At 43.0% G+C, this 23,585-nt stretch overlaps 1 protein-coding gene across 3 annotated transcripts in view; it reads left to right on the top strand.

The window, feature by feature from the left end:
- The first annotated feature begins 1,033 nt into the window (after positions 1-1,033).
- Positions 1,034-23,585, top strand: part of RAB27A (RAB27A, member RAS oncogene family) — a 90,917-nt gene continuing 68,365 nt past the window's right edge. For 2 of the 3 annotated variants that reach the window (XM_077937792.1, XM_077937791.1), the window contains exons 1-2: positions 1,034-1,361; positions 22,083-22,202. The gene's annotated coding sequence lies outside the window, so the exon portion shown is untranslated. 3 annotated transcript variants of the gene reach the window in all.

The raw sequence follows: 23,585 nt of genomic DNA, 5'->3' as shown, positions 1-23,585 counted from the left end.
TTGCCGACTATTGGTAATTTCATAAGGTTCATCCTATACGTGCTTTTGTAAATTGGACCCATCTGACAAGCTAACTACTGTAATGCAAATTGTGAGTAGCTACAGATTGGAAAGGTGATGGAGTTGGCCAGGTGGGCCTGGGACAGCTGGAATTTGCGGTGGAGGTAGACACAAGTCAGCAAGACGGCTTAGAAGGCAGAAGACAAGCCAGACTAAGGCTTCTCAACATTTTACTCTACTTAGAAGTGGAAACATTTGGTTCAGAGGGCCTTTGCCTTAGACTCCATAGGGGCAGGCCCAAGGCCTGCTGTTCACACCTCCAGGCCACTGAGGTGGATGACCTTGGCTGCCTCTGAGTGGGAACCAGGAGGCCTGATCCCCTCCGCAGTCCCAGGTTCACGATCCCGCAGGCCCGAGCAACACCGTCGGCGCTGGGAAAAGAGAGCCACTGGGTGGCAGCAAAAGCACGCAGGTTTCTTCCGACAGAGGCGGTTCCTTAACATACTGTAGTTTCCTTCTTTTTAAACTCATTGCTCTAACACTCTTAGAAATTTACAGTGGTTTTATATTCTTGAATTAGACAGTGTGAGCAGAGACTCCGTTTGCCATTTCCTCTCAGAATTACATTGATGTTTTTCCTGCGAAAATTTTTACTTATTTTTCTCCCATGTTATTTCCAGGAATCCCAGACTTTCCCTTGCCCCGGAAAGGCCGTGTCCAGGCCGACCTGAGCCAGGAGCCGCAGGGGTGGGAAGCCGGCGGCAGGGCCGGGCCCGGGAAGCCGCCTCAGGAGCCGCGAGGACTCGGGAACCCCGGGCGGGGCCGGCGTGCATTCGCCCGGCACCTCCGGCTGCTACGGTGGCGACCGCGATCTGATGCCCTGGAAAACACCTTTAGAACATGGCTTTTGGGGGAGGTGAATAGGGCAGAGTCCCCAAAGGACACCTCGCCGCATACTGGTTCTTGGTGCACTTTGTAAATGTCACCCCCGTGTCTCAAAACGAAAACACCCCTTTATCTTCTAGCACCTTCCAGAACGGGGCAGTGGAAACTAGTGTTGGGACAAAGGAGGCCAGCAGGGCCTTTTCGGGGCTCACAGAGGACCCCTCGGAGGCGCGGCGGCGGGGAAGAGCGCGACAGTCCCTCAACCCCCGCCAACCGGGCAGGGGCCGCTCCCGAGGTGACAGGAGGAGGCGGGAGGTGGAGGAGAGGAGGTCCCGCCCCACCTCGCTCTCCTTTACGGGAAGTGATGTGGGGCCAGGCGGAAAATACCCGCCAAGAACCCAAAAAAGGCCAGCGGCGGGTGGACGCGGCGCGCGGGGACTCGAGCCGGGCGGGGACAGGACTGCGGGGCGAGCCAGGTGAGGGGCCTGAGGAGCGGGAGGCTCGCGGCGGGTTCGGTCCCTCCGGGAGGACCGAGCGAGGCGTCCCCGTGGGGCCGTCCTGGGGCTGGGGTCGGAGGCTGCGCCGCCCTTTCTCCTCGCCTCCTGGCACCCGAGCCCCCCGGAAAAGTGGCTTCTCTCCAAGGCCCTCAGTGCAGACCCCAGTGATGACAACCGCCTGGTGCTGGTCAGGTGCGGTCCCGGGTCCGGCCAGGGTCTCAGGTCGCCTCCGGGTTGCATCCAGGTGCGAGGGTGCCCATCAGGGGTAGGAAACTTTCCTGGAGGGAAAGGAGGAAAGTCCCCGACCTCCCGCACGCCCCCCAGTTCATTCCTTCCTCTTTAGCTTTCAGTTTAACTGTTTAACCCGGTTGCCCTCTCGTTGGTGAGGGTCTGGACTGCAGACTGGCTGCGAGGGAGGGGCTCTCCCTTCTCCTGTCAGTTAGACAGCAAACTCTACCTGGCGGCCAGGCCCTGCCGTCGGGACTGGTGGTGGGCTGATGTGATGACAGGCTTTAGTAACTATTGCCAAAGCCTGTCTCTGTCCCAGTAGATCACCAGCTCAGCAAAGGCAGGCCTGAAGCGAAGCGAATTTTGTGAGCCCTGGACTGAGGAGCCTTCCCAGCCTTTTAGCTCCTGCTGGCCACCTGGGCCTACATGGCCTCAGGGTCTTCTGCCACTGGGTCCTCTTCCTTACCCCTGCAGCTAACAGCTGTTCTTTCCTTCCGGATGGATTATCACTTTTTATGGTTGGTTGATCAGTCAGATGTTGGAGTTGGGGGCAGAGGGATTATAGAGTTGCGCTATGTACGTTTTCTCTAATCATTGCTAATTAAATTTGTTGATTCTCCACTCACTGTTCTTGTTACTTTTTTTTTTTTTTTTCCCGGCCTTCTTAAAAACTTGCTTTAGAGGGAAAATACAACCTGGAAAACAGTTTCTGCAGATGGTTAGAAGTGAAGAAAGGTTAACATAATGCCGAAGGAACTTGACTGAGGATCATTATTTTCTGTATTTGATGTTGGTTTATGTTGTTTTATGTTTTCATTCCTACTTTTTTCTTCCTTTGTACCCTTCTCTCTTCCTCCCTCCCTCGCTTTTTTCCCTCCTTCCTTAATTTCTATGACCTGCTTTGATTTTTAATTTCATTGAAGTATATTTAATCTATTTTTCCTTTTTTTTTTTTGAGACAGAGTCTGACTCTGTCACCCAGGTTGGACTGCAGTGGCATGATCTTGGCTCACAACAACCTCTGCTTCCTGGATTGAAGTGATTCTTTTGCTTCAGACTCTAGAGTAGCTGGGATTACAGGCATGCGCCACCATGCTTGGCTAATTTTTGTATTTTTAGTAGAGATAGGGTTTTGCTAGGCTGGTCTCGAACTCCTGACCTCAAGTGATCAATCTGCATCAGCCCAAAGTGCTGGGATTGTAGGCTGGAGCCACCACACCCAGCCTGTTTTTCCTTTTGTTGTTTGTGCTTTTGATGTCAAATTTAAGAAAACATTGTCAAATTCAAGGTCATGAAGATTTATACTTATGTTTTCTTCTAAAAGTTTTATAGTTTTACCTCTTACATTTCATTCTTTGATCCATTTTAAGTTAATTTTTAAATATGGTGTGAGGTAGGAGGTCTAACTTCAACCTTTGTGTGTGGATATCCAGTTCTTTCAGCACCATTTGTTTAAAAGACTGTTCCTCTTTGAATGGTTTTGGCACCTCTGTTGAGATAAATTGACCATGAATGTAAAGGTTTCTTTCTGAACTGTCAATTTTATTCCATTGATCTGTATGTCTGTCCTCAAGCTAGTATCATACTACCTTGATTATTGTAGCTACATAGTGTTTTGAAATCAGGATATGTGAGTCCTTCAGCCTTGTTCTTTTTCAAGATGTTTTGACTGTCCAGTTCCCTGAATTTCCATATGAATTTTTTTTTTTTTTTTGAGACGGCGTTTTGCTATTATTTCTCAGGTTGGAGTGCAATGGCACGATCTCGGCTCACTGCAACCTCCGCCTCCCAGGTTCAAGTGATTCTCCTGCCTCAGCCTCCTGAGTAGCTGGGATTACAGGCATGTGCCACCATGCCCAGCTAATTTTGTATTTTTAGTAGAGACAGGGTTTCTCCATTTTGGTCAGGCTGGTCTCGGACTCCCGATCTCAGGTGATCTGTCTGCCTCAGCCTCCCAAAGTGCTGCGATCACAGGCATGAGCCACCGTGCCTGGCCTTTCATATGAAATTTAAAGTCAGCTTCTCAATTTCTGTTGTTTTGGTTCTAGAATAGATGTAAGGGTTTTGAAGTGAACAACAATCTCTAGGAGCCACACTTTTGAGTTTTCTCTCCCAAAGCTGCTTTTCCCCTAGTCTTCTCCATCTTAGTGAATGGCAACTTCACTCTTCCAGATGCTCACACCAAACATCCTGAAATCATTCTTGATTCTTTCTCTTATAACCCACATTATATTCCTCAGCAGGCTGAGTGTGGTGGCTCACGCCTGTAATCCCAGCACTTTGGGAGACAGGTGGACGGATCACAAGGTCAGGAGATCAAGACCATCCTGGCTAACACAGTGAAATCCCATCTCTACTAAAATACAAAAAATTAGCTGGGCATGGTGGTACATGCCTGTAGTCCCAGCTACTTGGGAGGCTGAGGCAGGAGGCTGAGGCAGGAGAATCGCTTGAACCAAGGAGGCAGAGGTTGCGGTGAGCCAAGATGGTACCACTGCACTCCAGCCTGGGCAACCTAGTAAGACTCCATCTCAAAAGAAAAAAAAAAATTCCTCAGCAAATCTCACTGATTCTACTTTAAGAATACATCTGACCAGGCGCAGTGGCTCACGCCTGTAATCCCAGCACTTTGGGAGGCTAAGACAGGTGGATCATCTGAGGTCAGGAGTTCAAGACCAGGCTGGCAACATGGTGAAACCCCATCTCTACTAAAAATACAAAAATTAGCCGGGCATGGTCATGGGTGCCTGTAATCCCAGCTACCTGGGAGGCTGAGGCAGGAGAATCACTTGAACCTGGGAGGCGGAGGTTGCAGTGAGCCAAGATCGCACCATTGCACCCCAGTCTGGGTGACTGAGACTCCATCTCAAAACAAACAAACAAACAAGCAAACAAAAAGAATACATCTAGGATGATAAGCATTTTCCACCACTTCTGCTGCTTCCACCAAGTTCCTATCATCACTGTGTCCTGGATTACTGCAAAAGCCTCCTAAAGGACTTCCCTGCTTCCACCCTTACTGCTGCACACTCTATTCTTAAGGCAGCAGCCAGGGTCTATTATGTCACTCTGCTTGAAACTCTCCAATGGCTTTTTATCTCAGAAGAGACAGAGTCCTCACCATGGTCTCTACAGCCCTTGCATGGAGTGTGGCTTCATCTGCTCTCACTCTTTCCTTTGCTGACTTCTGCTGCAGCCATACCTCAGGACCTTTGCCCTTGTTTCCTCTGCCTGGAATGCTCTTCCCCTCAGATATCTGTGTGGCTTTCTTATTTATTTCACTCAGGTGAAAAGTCATTTTTCTAGAGAGGCCTTCTTTGACCACCGCATCTAAAATAGTATCCCTCACCCATCCCATCATTTTCTGCCCCCTTACCTTGCCTTGTTTTCTTTAGAGTATTTATAATACTGTCATACACAAACCAGCACGTACACACGATATTTGTCTTTCACTGATAGAAGACAAGCTCCATGATGGCCAGGAATCTGCCTTGCTCACTGTGATGTCCACAGCACATAGAATGGTTTCTGACATATATTAAGCGCTCAAAAAGATAGGTGCTGAACTAACGAAAAAGGGAACGGAAGACGGAGCAATAGGGATCATTCTGCCATTTCTCTCATCCAAGTACTAACCAGGCCCAACCCTGCTTAGCTTCCAAGATCAGAGGAGAACAGGTGCATTCAGGCTGGTATGTCTGTAGAGTGTTCTGCTGTTTCTTTCCTACTATTCTATCCATTTTTTTTTCTAAGAGAAGCAATGTCTATAGATACACCAGCATCTCCTAAGTCTCTCATCTTCTGTCCTACTTTCCCCAAAATAATAGTCTTATCTTCCTTAAAAAGGGGAAGTTCAAATAAGTAGAAAGGTGAGGCTGTCGGTCCTTTCCACGGTGGCAGACCGGAACCCTCTGTCTGTATCCTGGGCAAACTGGGCAGGGCCATTCAGTGCCTATCTCCAGGGTGTTGTCCTCTTGTGCTGATTTAGAAAGAGTGAAGTTTTTTGGAAATTTAAGAAAATGGAAATTCATTTCTTATTTATTTATTCAGTAGAAATGGGGGTTCACCATGTTGGCCAGGCCCCTGCGAAGGGAAATTGCTAAAACAAGATTGGTTCTTGAAGACAGTAATTTTTCCTTTCTATAGCCTTCACTTTTTATGCCGCATGCAGATTTTGCTTGGACTGTATTTGTTCTCCTGCTTCTTGGTCAGGAAGTTTGAGTTTATGATTTGGTTTCCCTTAAGCTAAGTGCAGACAGGAGCCCTGAGCTGGAGGCAGAAATAAGGGGTCTGTCATTTACCTGTGTTCACAGGGTAAGGTGTGTGGAGTAGAGAGCATTCAGCTCTGTTTGGACACTCTGGTTGTGCAGGTACTTGTATGATTGAGGTCTAGTAACACTCATATTTGATTTAGTGTCAAGTAAAATTAGATGCCTCTCTTACTCAAGAGGAATGCTGAAAGTTTTGTTCCTCCTTTCCTGTTTTTTGTTTGTTTGTTTTTCCTCTGTATATGTTGCCCTTAAACAGAAGTTTACCATGTAGTGCTTTAGTCAGCCAACCTCCCATGTGTATGGAGTTAGAGTTTTGATTCTAATGTGGGGATGGAGGTGGGGTGCCAGATTTAGCAAACTAAAAAAAGTTAAATATTGCAGATAAACACTGAATAATTGTTTCCTATATCTTATGCATTATTTGGGACATGCTTTTACTAAAAAATTGTTCTTTATCCAAAATGCATATTTAACTGGGTGTCTTGTTTTGTGTCTGGCAGCGCTAGTTGGAGGTTATGTTTATGCATAGGAATTGCATCGATTGTGAAAATGTCCAAAGAATGATTGAGCCATGGCTGACTTTTAGTGATTGTGCATGTATCCAAAAGAGAGGATTTGTAAACCCAGGGAGTATTAGAATTAGAAGGAAGTTAGAGAACATTTCATTTTTCTCTAGTCTTTTATAGTTAAGGGAATTTACTCCAGAGAGGTTAAGTCACTTTGTCAAAGTCACATAGAGTTAGTGGCAGAGCTAGACATGGGACTCTGGGACCAGTGGTGGTTCTGCTGCATAATCCCATCCCTTAAGAGGTCATGAAAAAATTGCTTATGTTTTCATGTTGACCTTTAATCACATCTGTAGCCATCCACTCAAGATCACCTCATTATCATACTGTCCTTCAGTCCCCAGATCCAACATGTGGCAGCCAAAGCCATTCTCATGAGACACCTCGACTTTTCTCTGAGGGCTGCATGACTGTTGAAAGCCCCACGTGGTTCTCTTCCCTGCTGTTATGCCAGAAAGCCTGTAGTTCAATGTATTTTTTTTTAATTTTTATTTTTTGAGATGGAGTCTGGCTCTGTCGCCCAGGCTGGAGTGCAGTGGCACGGGATCTCGGCTCACTGCAAGCTCCGCCTCCCGGGTTCACGCCATTCTCCTGCCTCGGCTTCTTGAGTAGCTGGGACCACAGGCGCCTGCCACCATGCTGGACTAATTTTTTTGTATTTTCTGTTTTTTTTTGAGACGGAGTCTCGCTCTGTTGCCTAGGCTGGAGTGCAGTGGCCGGATCTCAGCTCACTGCAAGCTCCGCCTCCCGGGTCTACGCCATTCTCCTGCCTCAGCCTCCCGAGTAGCTGGGACTACAGGCACCCGCCACCTCGCCCGGCTAGTTTTTTGTATTTTTTAAATAGAGACGGGGTTTCACCCCGTTAGCCAGGATGGTCTCCGTCTCCTGACCTTGTGATCTGCCAGCCTCGGCCTCCCAAAGTGCTGGGATTACAGGCGTGAGCCCCCGCGCCCGGCCTATTTTTATTTTGTTTATGGTTTTGTTAACACTTTTGACCCTCTTGAGTATTTATTGTAAGGTGCTTTGATTAAGGTGGTCTTACTGAGTATAATTCCACAACAACTAAGTGTTGTCTTATGGGAAGCCTGCTTGCTTTAAGTGGCCTATTCCCACAAAACTCCTCACCCCTTTTTATTTTGGTAGAATAAATATGGAAGATATACATATGACAAGGACCAAGGTAGATAGACAGGTATATGTGACTTGCTTACTAGAGATCTGTTCTTTTTAAACAATATTTTATTATTTTTTATTACAATTATTTGTACCTCTTTAAAAGAAAGCAGCCTTGAAAGTGAACATGCTTTCTGTAACTGCTATTTGAATACCATATTTCAGAACCACTAATCTTGTTTTTTCATAGTCTCGTTGGTTAATTCATATAAAGTCTTACCAGCTGCCAGGTCAAAGCATAATAATAAAATTGGTTGCCAAGAGACTGAAAACCCTGTTCATCCTTATTTGCTACAGTTTATCTACCTTGGCCTGATCCCAACTTCATGGGAGGCTGGTCAGGTCCTATCAGGGTATGGCTGAATACTAATCTGCTGTGTATTTGTATCTTTAAAACCAAAGACAAGGTCTAAATCAGCTAGTTAAACACGATAATAGGATACTTTTATTCTTGCTGTACTAGCCCTAATAAGAGGGGAAATGAAACATACAGAAATAGGTCATGGCTTAAATGTTCATTTGCAATACCAAAGAGTTTTAAAATGTAACCTATGATTGTGGTCAGGATTTCTTTGTTTCTTGCTAAGAAATCATTATGAAAATAGTGATTTTCATAATAAATCTCATCATTACAAGGAAACAACTCCAAGAATGAGTGAAGAGGTCTAGCGGTCCTTGAAAAGATAAGGCATTGTCCTCACAGTCAAATACTAGAGACCTAATGTGACTTTTCTCGTTAGGGACAAGGTCAGCTGTCCCAGGCCCCACGTCTGCCCTAGGCACAGAGGGCTGTGTAGTGAAGTGGGTTGTGATATTTCCTCAGGCGGTGGCTCATTCCTGTGTTCCCGGAGGTCCTGCTTGAATGTGGAAGAATCAACACAGTCAGGAATCAGTAGGTCGGTTTTTAGTCTCCATATTCCTGATTATTAACTATGTGATATCACACCAGTATCTCTCAGTTGGGGTTGATTTTCTCCCCTGCCCCACCCCACATGGGACATTTAGCAATGCCTGGAGACATTTTTGACTGTCACAACTGGGGAGTTACTCCTGGCATTTAGTGGGTGGAGGCCAGGGATGCCGCAAAACATTCTCAGTACACAGGACAGCCCCCAACAAAGGATTATCCTGCCTAAAATGTCAACAGTGCCGAGGCTAAGAAACCCTGCATTAGACAAACCTCTTTGGCTTGCAGTTTCCCAAGTTACACGTTCTCTCCATCATGTAAAACTAAGCCTAACTCTACCACTGTTGTCTTTCTAACCTCTCCCTCACCCCAATTCTAAGTCAGTAAATATGGGGTAGGGCTCAGCCTGTTATTTATTTATTTATTTATTTATTTATTTATTTATTTATTGATTGTCTCCACACGGGCTTCTGATGGGCAGTTGCAGTTGAGGCTGAGAACCACTGCCCCCAGGCATCATGCGAAATGGGGTTCCCGTGGAGGTGCCAGGTTGGCCATAAGAGAGGAGTGGACCCTCTCGGAACAGCCTACCAGCAGGAGGAAGTGAGAGGCCTGTCTATTGCGTGCTTCCACGTGAGCAGAAGCCACATGCGTGAGGGACCACAGAGAACATGTACCTGAAGGGTTACACAGGGACTTGGGCTCTCAGTCTCTGCACGATAAGCTCTCAGCTGCCGGGAATGTCTACTTCCCAGATTTCTGGCTGACCACCATACCCTGGAAAGGAAATGATAAAAAGGGACAGTTTCTTTATTAACACCCTGATTCTAGCTTCACTAGAGCTTCTCTGGGAGGTTGAAAAACAGTAACAAAAAACCTCACCCTGAGTCATCAGCCCATTTTGCCACCCAGATAAGGAAACCACTTTTGTTACACTTACAGAATTGTGTAATTTAAGAGCTTGTAGGGACCTTGGAAATTGTAGCTCAGGCTCCCCTCCCGGAAGTCCAGAGCTGTACCTCAGGTCACGTGGCTCATTGATGGCAGGGATGGTTCCAGAAGCCTGGTCTGCTGGTTCCCTGGTGTGTTCTTTTTATGTTCTTATTCTAATATTTCTTGATTGGAACCAGTGGTACTGTGGACAATGCAAAATTGTGTGTGTTGTTCAAAGGAAGTGACTTCTAGATGGAACTTTGCTAACACCCAGAGTCTCTTCCTTGAACTCCTCTGAAATATGTTAGGAGGCGAAACAAGTATATCATGATTTCCCTGTGTTAAAGCAGTGCAGAAATACCCAAGTGCCTTCTCTGTGCCAGCTGCTGGTTAAAGGCCTGTACTGCTACTTTTCCGTTCCAATTCTTGCGCCTCCCTGCCATAGCCCATTTTTCACACAAAACCAGTGATGTCCAAAAAAAAGGAATTCACACTCCTGAGGAGCATGAAACAAAATTTTAAAAAGTTAAAGGAATTCAGGTCATATCCTTCTGCTTAAAATCCCCTAGTTGCTTTCATTGTAGTAGGTGTGAGATCCACATAGGTAGCTGTGGTCTGTAAGGGCCTCTGGTTTCCTTTTTTTTCCTTCTCCCTTCCTTTCCTACTTTCCCTTCTCCCTTCCATTCCCCCTTCCCTTCTCCCTTCCTTCCCTTCCTTTCTTTTCTATCTTCCCTTCCCTTCTTTCTTGTCTTTGTCACCCAGCTCACTGCAGCCTCAACATCCTGGGCTCAAGTGGATCCTCCTACCTCAGCCTCCCAAGTAACTAGGACCACAGGAACATGTCACCATGCTGGGCTAATTTTTGTATTTTTAGTAGAGATGAGTTTTTACCATGTTGGCCAGGCTGGTCTTGAACTCCTGACCTCAAGTGATCTGCCTGCCTTGGCCTCCCAAAGTGCTGGGATTACAGCTGTGAGCACTTCGCCCATCCTGGACTTTATTTTTAAAATAAAATCAGAATGCCAGTTTATTGATACATGAGAAATGGAACTGCTAAGCATAATAGATTCCTTTCTTTGAAGACAGCGTATGCTTCCTATAGGAAAAATATCCAGGTGAAGCAAATATAAAAGGAGAAAGCTACTGGGTAAGTATAGACTCAGCACCCAGTGAATTGGAAATCAAAAAGACCCAAGAGCTTTGATGCTGGAGAAAGATTACCATGTTAATGGCTCCTCAAAACTGGCTGGATGTGAAAATTGTACAGGAAGCTTTTGTTTAAAACATACCCACAAAAGAGTGTAAATTGGTTCAACTATTGTGGAAGACAGTGTGGTGATTCCTCAAGGATCTAGAGCTAGAATTACCATTTGACCCAGCAATCCCATTACTGGGTATATACCCAAAGGATTATAAATCATGCTACTATAAAGACACGTGCACACATATGTTTATTGTGGCACTATTCACAATAGCAAAGACTTAGAACCAACTCAAATGTCCATCAATGATAGATTGGATTAAGCAAATGTGGCACATATACACCATGGAATACTATGCAGCCATAAAAAAGGAGGTGTTTATGTCCTTTGCAGAGACATGGATAAAGCTGGAAACCATCATTCTCAGCAAACTGTCACAAGGACAGAAAACCAGACACCACATGTTCTTACTTATAGGTGAGAATTGAACAATGAGAACACTTGAACACAGGGCAGGGAATATCACACACTGCAGCCTGTTGTGGGGTGAGGGGAGGGGGAGGGATAGCATTAGAAGAAATACCTAATGTAAATTTTGAGTTGATGGGTGCAGCAAACCAGCATGGCACATGTATACCTATGTATCAAACTTGCATGTTGTACACATGTACCCTAGAACTTAAAGTATAATAATAATAATAATAAAAAACATACCCACAAGAAACAACAACACATTTTTCAGTCTCTCCTTTGGAGATTCTAATTTATTAGGTTTGTGGTGAGGGCTCGGGAATCTATGTTTTATTTAAAATACTGCTATAGTGATTGATGGTGGACAACCTGGTTTGGGAACCAGTGCCTAGCTCACCTTTACTTCCAGCATGAGTAAACTCAGGCTGGAAGAGATCGTATGTCTCATGCAGAGTCACACAGCAAGTGAGTGGGAAGATAGAATTCAAATCTCCCTGTCCTCTGTCTGTATCGTTCAAACAACATAGTAAGATTCTCAGGGGACAGAGGCAGCACAGCCTTGGAAATTGTTGGTTTCTTAGTTTTTTCCTGTATATACATGTAACTAACCAGTCTAGTGTCAAACAGGAAATATACACAGCATAGTTTTGTTTTGTTTTGTTTTTTTATTGCAAAGTGTCAGATTAGGACCAGTAACATCAGCACCACCTGGGAACTTAGAAATGCAGATTTTCAGCCCCACTCCAGACCTACTGAATCTGAAACTCTGGTGGGGCCTAGAGCCTGTGTTTTAAAGCCATCTAGGTGACCCTGGATGCACCCCAAAGCTTGAGAATCACTGTCTGCAGGTACATTTCATGACTCAATCGCTGGTTAAAGCTGCTGACCTCGGCCTTTGTAGTTGATGAGTCATTAACATTGAGGCCTTAACTTTCCTAGCTATCTGCTTTCCTTGGTGATATTTATTCAAAACAGGAACTATTGTCGTAAGTCTTCATTAGAGACGGAGTCTCGCTCTGTCGCCCAGGCTGGAGTGCAGTGGGGTGATCTCAGCTCACTGCAAGCTCCACCTCCCAGGTTCACCCCATTCTTCTGCCTCAGCCTCCCAAGTAGCTGGGACTACAGGCGTCTGCCACCACACCTGGCTAATTTTTTGTAGTTTTAGTAGAAACGAGGTTTCACTGTGTTAGCCAGGATGGTCTCGATCTCCTGACCTTGTGATCTGCCCACCTCGGCCTCCCAAAGTGCTGGGATTACAGGCTTGAGCCACCGCACCTGGCCGGGAATGGACTTTTATTGAGCACTTGCCGTGTGTGAGGCACTGTGTGTGAGGCTATTATTTGTTTCATTTAATTCTCACATCCACCTTGCTAGGTCAGTGTTATTATCCCTATTTTACAGATTTGGTATCTGAGGCTAGTAGAAGTTAGATATGATCTTGATGTACAGGCTATTTGCCTAACTATAGTTGTACATTTTTGCCATCTGTTGTCTCCCTAGAACAGTGGCTTATAAGCTTGATTGCGTATAACCAGAACGCCCCTGGGAAGCTTGTTATAAATGCAAATTCCCTAGGCCTCGCTTGCAGAGATCCTAATTCGGAGGCCTGGATGGGACCCAGAATTTTGAATTTTCCTCAAATACCCTAGGTGATTCTGTGCCAGTCCTAGATCCATTTTCACCTGCCCAATCGGTTGACCAGTTGCCCCTCAAGGCTTCTCTGAAGTTCTGTGTTCTCCTGTGTTTTGTGCTCACAGGCCTTGGACACTGGTTGGAGAAGAGATATGAGTATGGGAGGAGAGGCCATGGGAGCCTTTATTAAGAGTCTTATCTGCCCGGCTTTTTCTGCTGTCTCTGCTGCTTCTTAGAGGGTTCCTAGGCCATATTTTGGCTTTGAGTAACTTGTGATGCTTTCCATTATCTATCCCAAAGTTTGTAACTGTTCTTATAGCAACTTTGCCCTTGTGTCTGTGGGGTGCATAGATGTAAGCCATTTCCTTCAGGCTGTCATTAATAACTGTGGAGTAGGGAGTTGCTTCAGCTTTTGAGGTCAGAAATGGTATTTCATCTGTTTGGTGATAAAAGCCCTTATTTTTCAGGGATAGAATGGACATACATAGTGAATGATTTGGCTTACAACTTAGAAATGCAGATGCAGATGTTTGGCCCCACGCAAATGTACTGAATTCACTAAATAATTAGAAGACTGAATAATCTGGTGCTATTATGAAGGAAAAAAGTGAAATGGAAATTAAAAACAAATTTCAGATATGACGCCTGATGTCCTTTGTGAGGTGACAGGCTGATTTCTGTCTACAAGTTTAGAAGCAGCTACTAACATAAATAACCCAGGGATCCCATAATGTAAAAGAGTCATGTCTATGAAAAGATAGTGGAAATTGGCCAGGCTTTTGTCCAGTAGAGAAATCAGAAATGTTAAACTATTAAATTTCTTTAATATGTCTTAGTCCCTGAAACAAAATGTGTATTACAAAATGGGAAGGAAATTCACAAAAGCAAACATTGCAGCTTCCTGAAGTCCACTATATATAAAGCAAATTATAGGTTATGTTTCTAAGAATACTTTCTTTTTCTACCTGATATTAGAGTTGATAATAACAATATGCAAGTGAGTATAATAGCTACAGCTACCATATGTGTCAAGAATTATACAAACACTTTCTCATTTAATCCTCAAGAATCTTACAAAGCAGATATTATCCTTCATTGTACAGATGATGAAACAGGCTCAAGAGGATGAAGTAATTTGCCCAATGCTGGGATATGGTTTCCAGGGATTCAGGACTTTCAGTGTTATAACTCAGATGGTCTCCACTAAACTGGGTTGGTTGGTCCCACCAAGTGTCACCCAACCTACTGACCCACAGTTAATAGTAAGGCCAAAGGGTTCTGAGTTAGACAGTGGTTAATATACTGAAAATTGCCAACCTGCCTCACAGAGCAACTTTCAGAACATTTTTTGGTGCCCGTTTTTCTTGATTTTATACACAGTTCTAATAATCTTGGTTATTTGGTTCCCAGGTGCCTTGTCAATTAAAAACAGTGCATCGGAAGGGGTAGGGGTTGACCCAGGAAGGCACTGATTACTGTGGTGAGGGATAGCTGCCTGACTGATAGCAAAGGTGAGGGCAGGGAGAAGGAAATATAAATTAACAAAAGACACAAAATCAATACAGCGGTCAGGAGCCATTTATTATGGAGGCAAACATACATTAAAAAGAATAGCTATTATTGAACATTTCCTTTGTGTCAAACACAGTTTTAGGCATTTTATAGGTATACATAATTGAATCCATGCAAAGTAATCCTATTATTATTCCTGGTCCACAGATGAGGCAACTGAGACAGAGAGGTTAAGTAATTTGCTCAAGGTCACATGGCCTGTGAGTGGTAAAGTTGAGAATTAAAGTCATACAGTCTGTCTCCAATGCTCAGATCCTCAACATCCTACTTCAGTGTAGGTCCTAGGTCTTCAGGACGTAGCATGGCAAGTTAGTGAGGTTTATTGTGATGTCCTGAATCCTCCAAGGAGAAAAAAAAAAAAAAAAACATGGGCATTAAATTTTATTTTGTAATAATTAATTTTTAAAAATTTACCAAAGCTTTTTTTTTTTTTTTTTTTTTTTTTGGGAGACAGAGTCTCGCCCTGTCACCCGGGCTAGAGAGCAGTGGCGTGATGTTGACTCACCATAACCTCCGCCTCCCTCGTTCAAGTGATTCTCCTGCCTCAGCCTCCTAAAGTAGCTGGGATTACAGGTGTGTGCCATCACACCCAACTAATTTTTGTATTTTTAGTAGAGACGGGGTTTCCCTATGTTGGCCAGGCTGGTCTCGGTCTCCTGGTCTCCAGTGATCTGCCCGCCTCTGCCTCCCAAAGTTCTGGGATTACAGATATGAGCCACCATGCCCTGCCAAATTTACCAAAGTTATATGTGGACATTGTTCTACAACGCCTGTTACAAAAAACCAGTAGACTCCTCTCCCCCAGCCCATTTCCTGCTCCCCAGAGTTAACCAGTGAACTCTTGCAGACACGTTTCTATTCCTATGGTCAGTTTTTCAGTTTTAGTCATTATCTGTCGATACTTTATTACAGAAGAAGAGAATTTAACTCATTCCTCCATCCATCCCTGCTACAAGTGTACCATTTTCATCTCCTCTTTCTTGAGTTTGTTCATTTGTTCCTACATTTGTTTGTTCATTCTTTCCTTCCCCTACTCAACAGTTTATTATAACTTTATGGAGGTGTTATTGACAGATAAAAGGCTGTACATGTTTAATATATACATCTTGATGAATTTGGGGATAATTATTCACCCATGAAACCATCGCTACCATCAAGGCCATAAACATACCCATCATCTCCCAAAGTTTTATCCTGCCTCCTTTATTATTATTATTGCTTTTTGTGTGTGTGTGTTTTAAGAACAATTAACACTGGACCTATCTTCTTAGCAGGTTTTAGTATCTAATACAGTATTAGTATTATATAGACACTAGGTGCTGTATAATAGCTTTTCAGAACTTATTTATTTTGCATAAACTTGTTCCCCTTAACTGTGACCTTCCCATTTCCCCTTCCTCCCAGTCCCTGGCAACCATCATTCTGCTCTCTGCTTCTGGGAGTACTTTTTTTAAATTACATTTTTTTATTTTAGAAACAAGATCTTGCTGTGCTGCCCAGACTGGAGCGCAGTGACGTGATCATAGCTCACTGCAGCCTTGAAGTCATGGGCTCAAGCAATCACTGCGCCTCAGCCTCTTGAGTAGCTGGGGCTACAGGAGCGGCCACCATGCTTGGAGAGTTTGACATTTTAGATTCTATATATTAAATATATGGAAGATCACATAGTATTTTTCTTTATGTGTCTGGCTTATTTAACTTAGTCTAATAGCTTCCACACCTATCCATATTGTCACAGATGGCAGGATTTCTTTCTTTTTTAACGCTGAATACTTTTCCATTGTATGTATAGACCACATTTTCTTCATTTATTCATTGTGAATGGACATTTAGGTCGCTTCTAAGTCTTGGCTATTGTGAATAATGCTGCAATGAACATGGGAGTACAGATACCACTTAGAAATCCTGATTTCAATTCTTTCAGATGTATTATACCCAGAAGGAGGATTGCTAAATCCTATGGTATTCTATTTTTAAAATTTTTGAAAAAATTATTTTAAAGAAACTCCATAATGTTTTCCATGGTGGCTGTACCACTTTGTATTCCCACCAACAGTGTACAAGGGCCCCTTTTCTCCATATCCTTGCCAACACTTACCTCTTGTTTTTTTTTTTTTTTTTTCTAATTGGCCATCCCAGCAGATGTGAGGTAATCAAAATCATTGTGGTTTTGATTTGCATTTCTCTGATGATTAGTGATGTCGAGCACTTTTTCATATACTTGTTGACCATTTTTTATGTATTCTTTGAAAAAATGTCTATTCAGCTATTTTGCCCATTAAATTTTTTTTTCTTTTGGGTGTGTTTTTGGTATTCAGTAGTATGAGGTTCTTGTATATTTTGGATATTAAACCCTTATCAGATTTACATTTTTTTTCCTTCTATACGTTGCCTTTTTTTTTTTTTTTTGAGGTGGAGTGTCATTCTGTCACCTGGCTGGAGTTCAGTGGCACGACCTCCGCTCACTGCAACCTCTGCCTCTGGACTCAAGTGATTCTCGTGCCTCAGCCTCCTGAGTAGCCAGGATTACAGGTGCCTACCACCATGTCCAGCTAATTTTTGTATTTTTAGTAGAGATGGGGTTTTGCCATGTTGGTCAGGCTGGTCTCAAAGTCCTGCCCTCAAGTGATCTGCCTTCTGGGCTTCCAAAGTGCTGGGATTACAGGTGTGAGCCACCATGCCAGCCAGTGGCCTTTCCATTTTATTGTTTCCTTTGCTGTGCAGCAGCTTTCGTTTGATGTAATCACACTTTTTTTTGTCTTTTTTTTTTTTTTTAGATGGAATCTCACTTTGTCACCCAGGCTGGAGTGCAATGGAGCAATCTCAGCTCACTGCAACCTCTGCCTCCTGGGTTCAAGTGATTCTCCTGCCTCATCCTCCCAAGTAGCTGGGATCATAGGTGCGTACCACCATGCCCCAGTTAATGTTTGTATTTTTAGTAGAGACGGGGTTTCACCATGTTGGCCAGGCTGGTCTTGAACTCCTGACCTCAAGTGATCCACCTACTTTGACCTCCCAAAGTGCTGGGGTTACAGGCGTGAGCCACTGCACCTGACTGGATTATTTAGAGTATCTCTTATTATTATTTGTACCTCTGTGGTATCAGTTGTAACACCTCCTATTTCATTTACAATTTTATTAATTTGAGTTTTTACTCTTTTTTTAGACTAGGTAAAGTTTTCTCTCTCTCTGTCTCTCTTTCTCTCTCTCTCCGCCTCAGTAAAATAAAATTTATTTAATTTTTTGAGGACGGATTCTTGCTGTGTTACCCAGGCTGGAGTGCAGTGGTGCAATCTCAGCTCAATGCAACCTCTGCTTCCCAGGTTCAAGTGATTCTCCTGTTTCAGCCTCCCAAGCAGCTGGGATTACAGGCACCCGCCACCACGCCCGGCTAATGTTTGTATTTTTAGTAGAAATGGGGTTTCGCCATGTTGTTCGGGCTGGTCTCAAACTCCTGACCTCAGGTGATACCCGCCTCGGCCTCCCAAAGTGTTGGGATTATAGGCATGAGCCACTGTGCCCAGCCAGTTTTGTCAATTTTATTTTTTCAAAAAATAGTTAGTTTTATTCATCTTTTCTTTCTTTTCTGTGTTTTTTTTTTTTTAATTTTTTTGGTCTCTATTTAATTTTAGCTCCAATCTTTATTATTTCATTCCTTCTTCTAACTTTGGGCTTATTTTGTTCCCTTTTTTCTAGTTTGTTGCAGTATAAACTTAGGTTGTTTACTGAAGATCTTTCTTTTTTCTTAATGGAGGCCATTTATCACTGTAAACTTCCCTCTTAAAACTGCGTCTGCTGAATCCCATAAAATTTTGATGTGTTATATTCTATTTTCATGTATCTCGAGATTAAAAAAAATTCCTTTTGATTTTATTTGACCAAGTAGCTGTTCAGGATTATGTTACTGAATTTCCACATATTTGTGAAATTTTCAGTTTTCTTCCTGTTATTGATTTCTAGTTACGTGTTGGTGTGGTCAGAAAAGATATTTAGTATGATTTCAATCTTCTTAAATTTGTTGAGATTTGTTTTGTGTCCTACTATATGTTCTATCCTGAAGAATATTCCACGTGCACTTGAGAATAATGTATATTCTCCTATAGTTGGATAGAAAGTTCTGTATGTGCCTGTTAATTCTATTTGTTCTATAATATTGTTCAGACCTGCCATTTCCTTATTGATTTTCTATCTGGATGATCTGTTCATTGTTGAAATTAGGGTATTCAAATCCCTTACTATTATTGTATGGTTATCTATTTCTCCTTTCAGTTTGGTTAATAGTTGCTTTATATATTTAGGTACTTTGATGTTGGGTGCCTACATGTTTACAACTGTTATATCTGCTTGATGAATTCACCTCCTTGTCACCACATAACTACCCTCTTGGTCTCTTGGGACTGTTTTTTACTTGAAGTCTATTCTGATATAAGTATAGTCACCCCTGCTTTCTTTTGGTTTCTATTTGCATGAAATATTTTTTTCCATCCCTTCACTTCCAGTCTGTCTGCCCTTAAATCTAAAACGACTCTCTTTCAGGCAGCAAATAATTGTATCTTATTTTTTATATATATTCTGTCATTCTATGCCTTTTGTTTTTATTTATTTATTTATTTTTTTGAGACGGAGTCTTGCTCTGTCGCCCGGGCTGGAGTGCAGTGGCCGGATCTCAGCTCACTGCAAGCTCCGCCTCCCGGGTTCACGCCATTCTCCTGCCTCAGCCTCCCGAGTAGCTGGGACTACAGGTGTCCGCCATCATGCCTGCCTAATTTTTTTTTGTATTTTTAGTAGAGACGAAGTTTCACTATGTTGGCTAGGCTGGTTTTGAACTGAGCTCAAGTGATCTGCCTGCCTTGGCCTCCCAAAGTGCTAGGATTACAGGCATGAACCACCATGCCCAGCCTCTATGTCTTTTAATTGGAGAATGTAATACATTCACATTTCAAGTAATTATCGATAGATAGGGACTTACTATGCCATTTTGCTCGTTATTTTCTATTTGGTAGTTCTTTCTTTCTTTGCTTCTCTTAAAAAGCTGAGCTGCTTTTTAAGCAGATGACCACCATTCTGTCTGTTTTGAGTCCCGATTTTACGGTCCCCCAAATTTCAGAAGTTTTGGGGTTCTGAATTCCTGAGACTTTCTGGAGATTCTGTGATGAGTTCCTTCTTGGATTTCCCTACTGGCAGATGAAGAGTCAGCTTTCCGAGATCTGTTAATCAGTTACCTCTAGTCCATCTACTCTCTAGCCTCTACCATTTTGTTGCTTCCACTACCTGATCTTTGTCCTTGTGAGTTTATGTCTAAAAGAAATAAAACATTCTTTATTGTTATATTAGTGAGATTTTGGGAGGAAGCAGAACCACATGTACATGCTGAGCATGCCATCTTTATTCTGAAGTCTGAAAGATATTTTAGAAAGATTTTAATGCAAAAGCATCCAAAAAAGGTTTTGTTGCTTTAAGCAGACTACGAAAAATGGTATTGTTGTAATAATTTTACTTGCTATTCAAATTATAGTTCCAGAGTTAGGAATGTCGGTATTACCTGGGCATCACCTGGGTGCTTACTCGAAATACAGACTCCTGGGCCCCCTACAGAAATTATTTATTTATTTTTTTATTTTTTGAGACGGAGTCTCGCTCTGTCGTCCAGGCTGGAGAGCAGTGGCCTGATCTCGGCTCACTGCAAGCTCCGCCTCCCGGGTTCACGCGATTCTCCTGCCTCAGCCTCCCGAGTAGCTGGGACTATGGGCACCCACCGCCACGCCCAGCGAATTTTTTGTGTTTCTAGAGACGGCGTTTCACTGTGTTAGCCGGTAAGGTCTTGATCTCCCCCTACGTGAATATTGAATCAGAATTAGCATTTTGAAAGATCCCTAGGAGATTCCTATATATCTTGAGGCTTGAGAAGTGCTAATATGAACTTGTAATTAAAGGAAGCTAACTCTAATGAATTTTAATCTGGGATTTAAAAATCTTGATACATTTTTCTTACTAAATTGTTCTCAAAATTCTCGAGGTTGCTGTGAGATATAAAAGAGAAAGGGGTGCATTTTCATGAGATTTTCATCAGGTATGAAACAAAACTTCCATTTCATTTACCATGAGAAGAGATGTCAGACTGGTTGTGCTCAGACTTTTCTTAGCTGCCCACAGTTCTTGAGGCTGGTGGTAGTTTTTTTAGATTGGACAGATTGAGTCTTCAGTCACACGTTGAGCTGCCAAAATGAAAGCGTAGCTTCTCCTAGAGGTAAGGGATACATTGATTAGTTCTATGTCCAACATTTCACCCAATAATTAATAAGTGCTCAATAACTCGTTGGGGGGTGAATGAATAAAAAACAAGATACAATCCCGTCTTCAAGATCGTCACAAACCAACAACAAAGACCAAGAAATAAACTGAATAATTAGCATACAGGGGTGACCAGTTGTAGAAATACTAAGCACAGGGAAGGTGCATCCAGCTCAGCATTGCTGGCACAAGGAGCCAAGGAGCTGATTCTCTTGGTGAACAGAGCTTGGTGCAGTTAGAGCAGCAGCTCTCACACTTTAGTGTGTATCAGAATCACCTGGAGTGCTTGTTGAACCACAGACAGCTGTGCCCTATCCTCAGCATTTCTGATTCAGTGGGGTGGGCCCAAGAATGTGCAAAAGTAGTAAGCTCCTAGAAGATGCTGGTAATACTGGTCTTGGAACCACAGTTTGAGAACCACTTAACTTAGAGAATTACAACGAATTCTGATGGCTGGACTCTAGCAGCTTATAGGCAGGAGGCAGGTGATACTGAAGGCAGAAGCTTAAGGAGTAGGAATTTTATTGTGGAGATTGTGGGGAGCCATTAACAGGAGAGTGATGGACTCTCATTTGCCTTTTGGAAAGATCACTTTGGGTGTGGTGTGGAGGATGGATCAGAGTCAAGAATACGTGGGGATCAGAAAACCAAATAAGAGGTTTATTATAGCCATCCAAGAAATAATCAAAACTTGGAGTAAAGGCGAGATGATGAATATCCTTAGGACCTGCTGGCCAATTGGAAGTGGGAGGGGCAGAGAGGGAGGAGTTAATGAGAACCATCAGATTTCTGGCTGTGTGTGTTGGGATTGTGTGATTCAAGACACAGGAAGAGAAGTGGGATTGAAGCAAGGTTGTGGAGAAAAGCAAAGGAGGTGAGTACAGGACATGTTGGATTGAGATGCCAGCAAGATATCTGGGTGGACTCCCTTGTAGGCAGTTTTACTTATGGAATTGGAGGCCAGCTGCAAGGTCTGGTAAGTAATCCAGCCCCTTTCCTCCTGCCACTTCATTTGATCTCCCATATCGTTTGTTTGGATGAGGCATTGTATTTGTAAGCAACAATACGAATATAACCTTCAAGGGCCTTGAGAATACAATACTTTTCTAAATATTTTCTCGAGAAAACAAATGTTCTACTTTTTTGATTCACGGGGTAGGGGGGAGGAAGAAAGAGCTGAAGTACGAGTCTTCTAATACCAGAAGAGGTTAATAAAGCCGCCCTCTGAGTGGCCAGTCGAATTGGAACTTGGTAAGCTTGAAAGGGGCAAAAATCACTTGACTGGTCTGCAGTGCCATATGACAAACAGCTGAGACTAATTAGCTGGATTGCGGGTTTTTACAGCGATGCCTGTTTTGAAAGTTGATGGAGCGAATGCTTTTCAAAAGAGTCTTTTGAAAACCTTTTTAAGTAGGCCATTCTGACTTTAACATTTCTCCCTGTCTTAACCTCAGACAAAAAGTAACCTTCCTGAAGAGGACATGTGATTGGAAATTGTCAGTTGTTGAAGCGTTGGTAACTCCCGTCTCTAACGTTTTAGAAAATTACAACAAGCGGTTCTCTACCCTGGCAAGGTATGGTTTTGTATTTATCTTTTTTTTTTTTGGTAGTGGTTTTGAGCTCTGTCATGTCAATTTTCATGCGCTTAAATTATGTGCAATATAACACACAATACCAGTGCACATATTATTTTTAAACTAAAGACTTAATGATGTCTACTAAATTTCTAGGGATTAGTTTGAAAAGTGAATTTTCAGTGACCAGGGAGTGGGTACGAATACTGACTGCATTTTTCCTTTCTTTTCTGTACGTGAATAAAGAAACACAGGTTTTTACTTTCAGGTAATTGTTGAATATGAGAGCTGATTAAGAAATTGAATTATTCTGAGAGTCTTGCTTATCCTCTGATGGTTGTTTGACAAAAATTCAAGCTTACTGGTGTTTTGTTTTTGATAGTGTTAACAGCGTTCTTTCTTTTCTCTTTCTTTCTTCCTTTCCCTTTCCTTTGTTAAATTTGAGACAGAGTCTTGCTCTGTCGCCCAGGCTTGAGTGCAGCGGTACAATCTTGGGTTACTGCAACTTCTGCCTCCCAGGATCAAGCAATTCTCCTGCCTCAGCGTCCTGAGTAGCTGGGACCCCAAGCTACCATGCCTGGCTAATTTTTGTATTTTTAGTAGAGATGGGGTTTCACCATGTTGGCCAGGCTGGTCTCAAACTTCTGACCCCAAGTGATCTGCCCGCCTCGGCCTCCCAAAGTGCTGGGATTATAGGCATGAGCCACTGTGCCTGGCCTAATAGTGTTAATAGTTTTAATGGAGGAATGTAAGTGTGTGTTTTAGTGTAAGGTTTATTTCTTCTGGGAATTAAATCTGCTTTTCAATTAGTGTTAATTCTGTTAGGTTTGATAAGCGTATTGTTGTTATGTAAGGAAATGTCCATATATTTTAGAGATGCAAAGTGTAGTATGCTGGAGTGAAAGATCTGGGTGGTGTGATGGGAGATTTCATTATATAGTTCTCTCTACTTCTGGATATTGTATTAGTTTACTAGAGCTGCCATAACAAAGTACCATAAACTGGGTGGCTTTAAAACTGTGATTTCAAAAACAGAAATGTATTTCCTCACAGTTGTGGAGCCTGAAAGTCTAAGATCAAGATGTCAGAGGGGTTGGTCCCTTTTGAGGACTGTGAGGGAGAATCCGTTCTAGGCCTTTCTGCTTAGCTGTGGATGGCTGTCTTCTCCCTATGTCTCTTCATGCCATCCTCCCTGGGTTCATATCTGTGATCACAGTTCCTTTCTTGTGAAGAGACCATGAGGGAAGATTAGGACCCACCCTAATGACCTCTTTTTAACTTGATTCCCTCTATAAAGGTCCTAGCTCCAAAAAACATTATATTCTGAGGTACTGGGAATTAGAGCTTCAGCATGTGAATTTTAGGGGAACACAATTCAATCCG

This window comes from Macaca mulatta, chromosome 7 (assembly GCF_049350105.2).
Source record: "Macaca mulatta isolate MMU2019108-1 chromosome 7, T2T-MMU8v2.0, whole genome shotgun sequence".
Taxonomy (NCBI): Eukaryota; Metazoa; Chordata; class Mammalia; order Primates; family Cercopithecidae; genus Macaca; species Macaca mulatta.
Note: the sequence above shows the minus strand (reverse complement) of the source record. Positions and strands in the feature narration are given on the sequence as shown.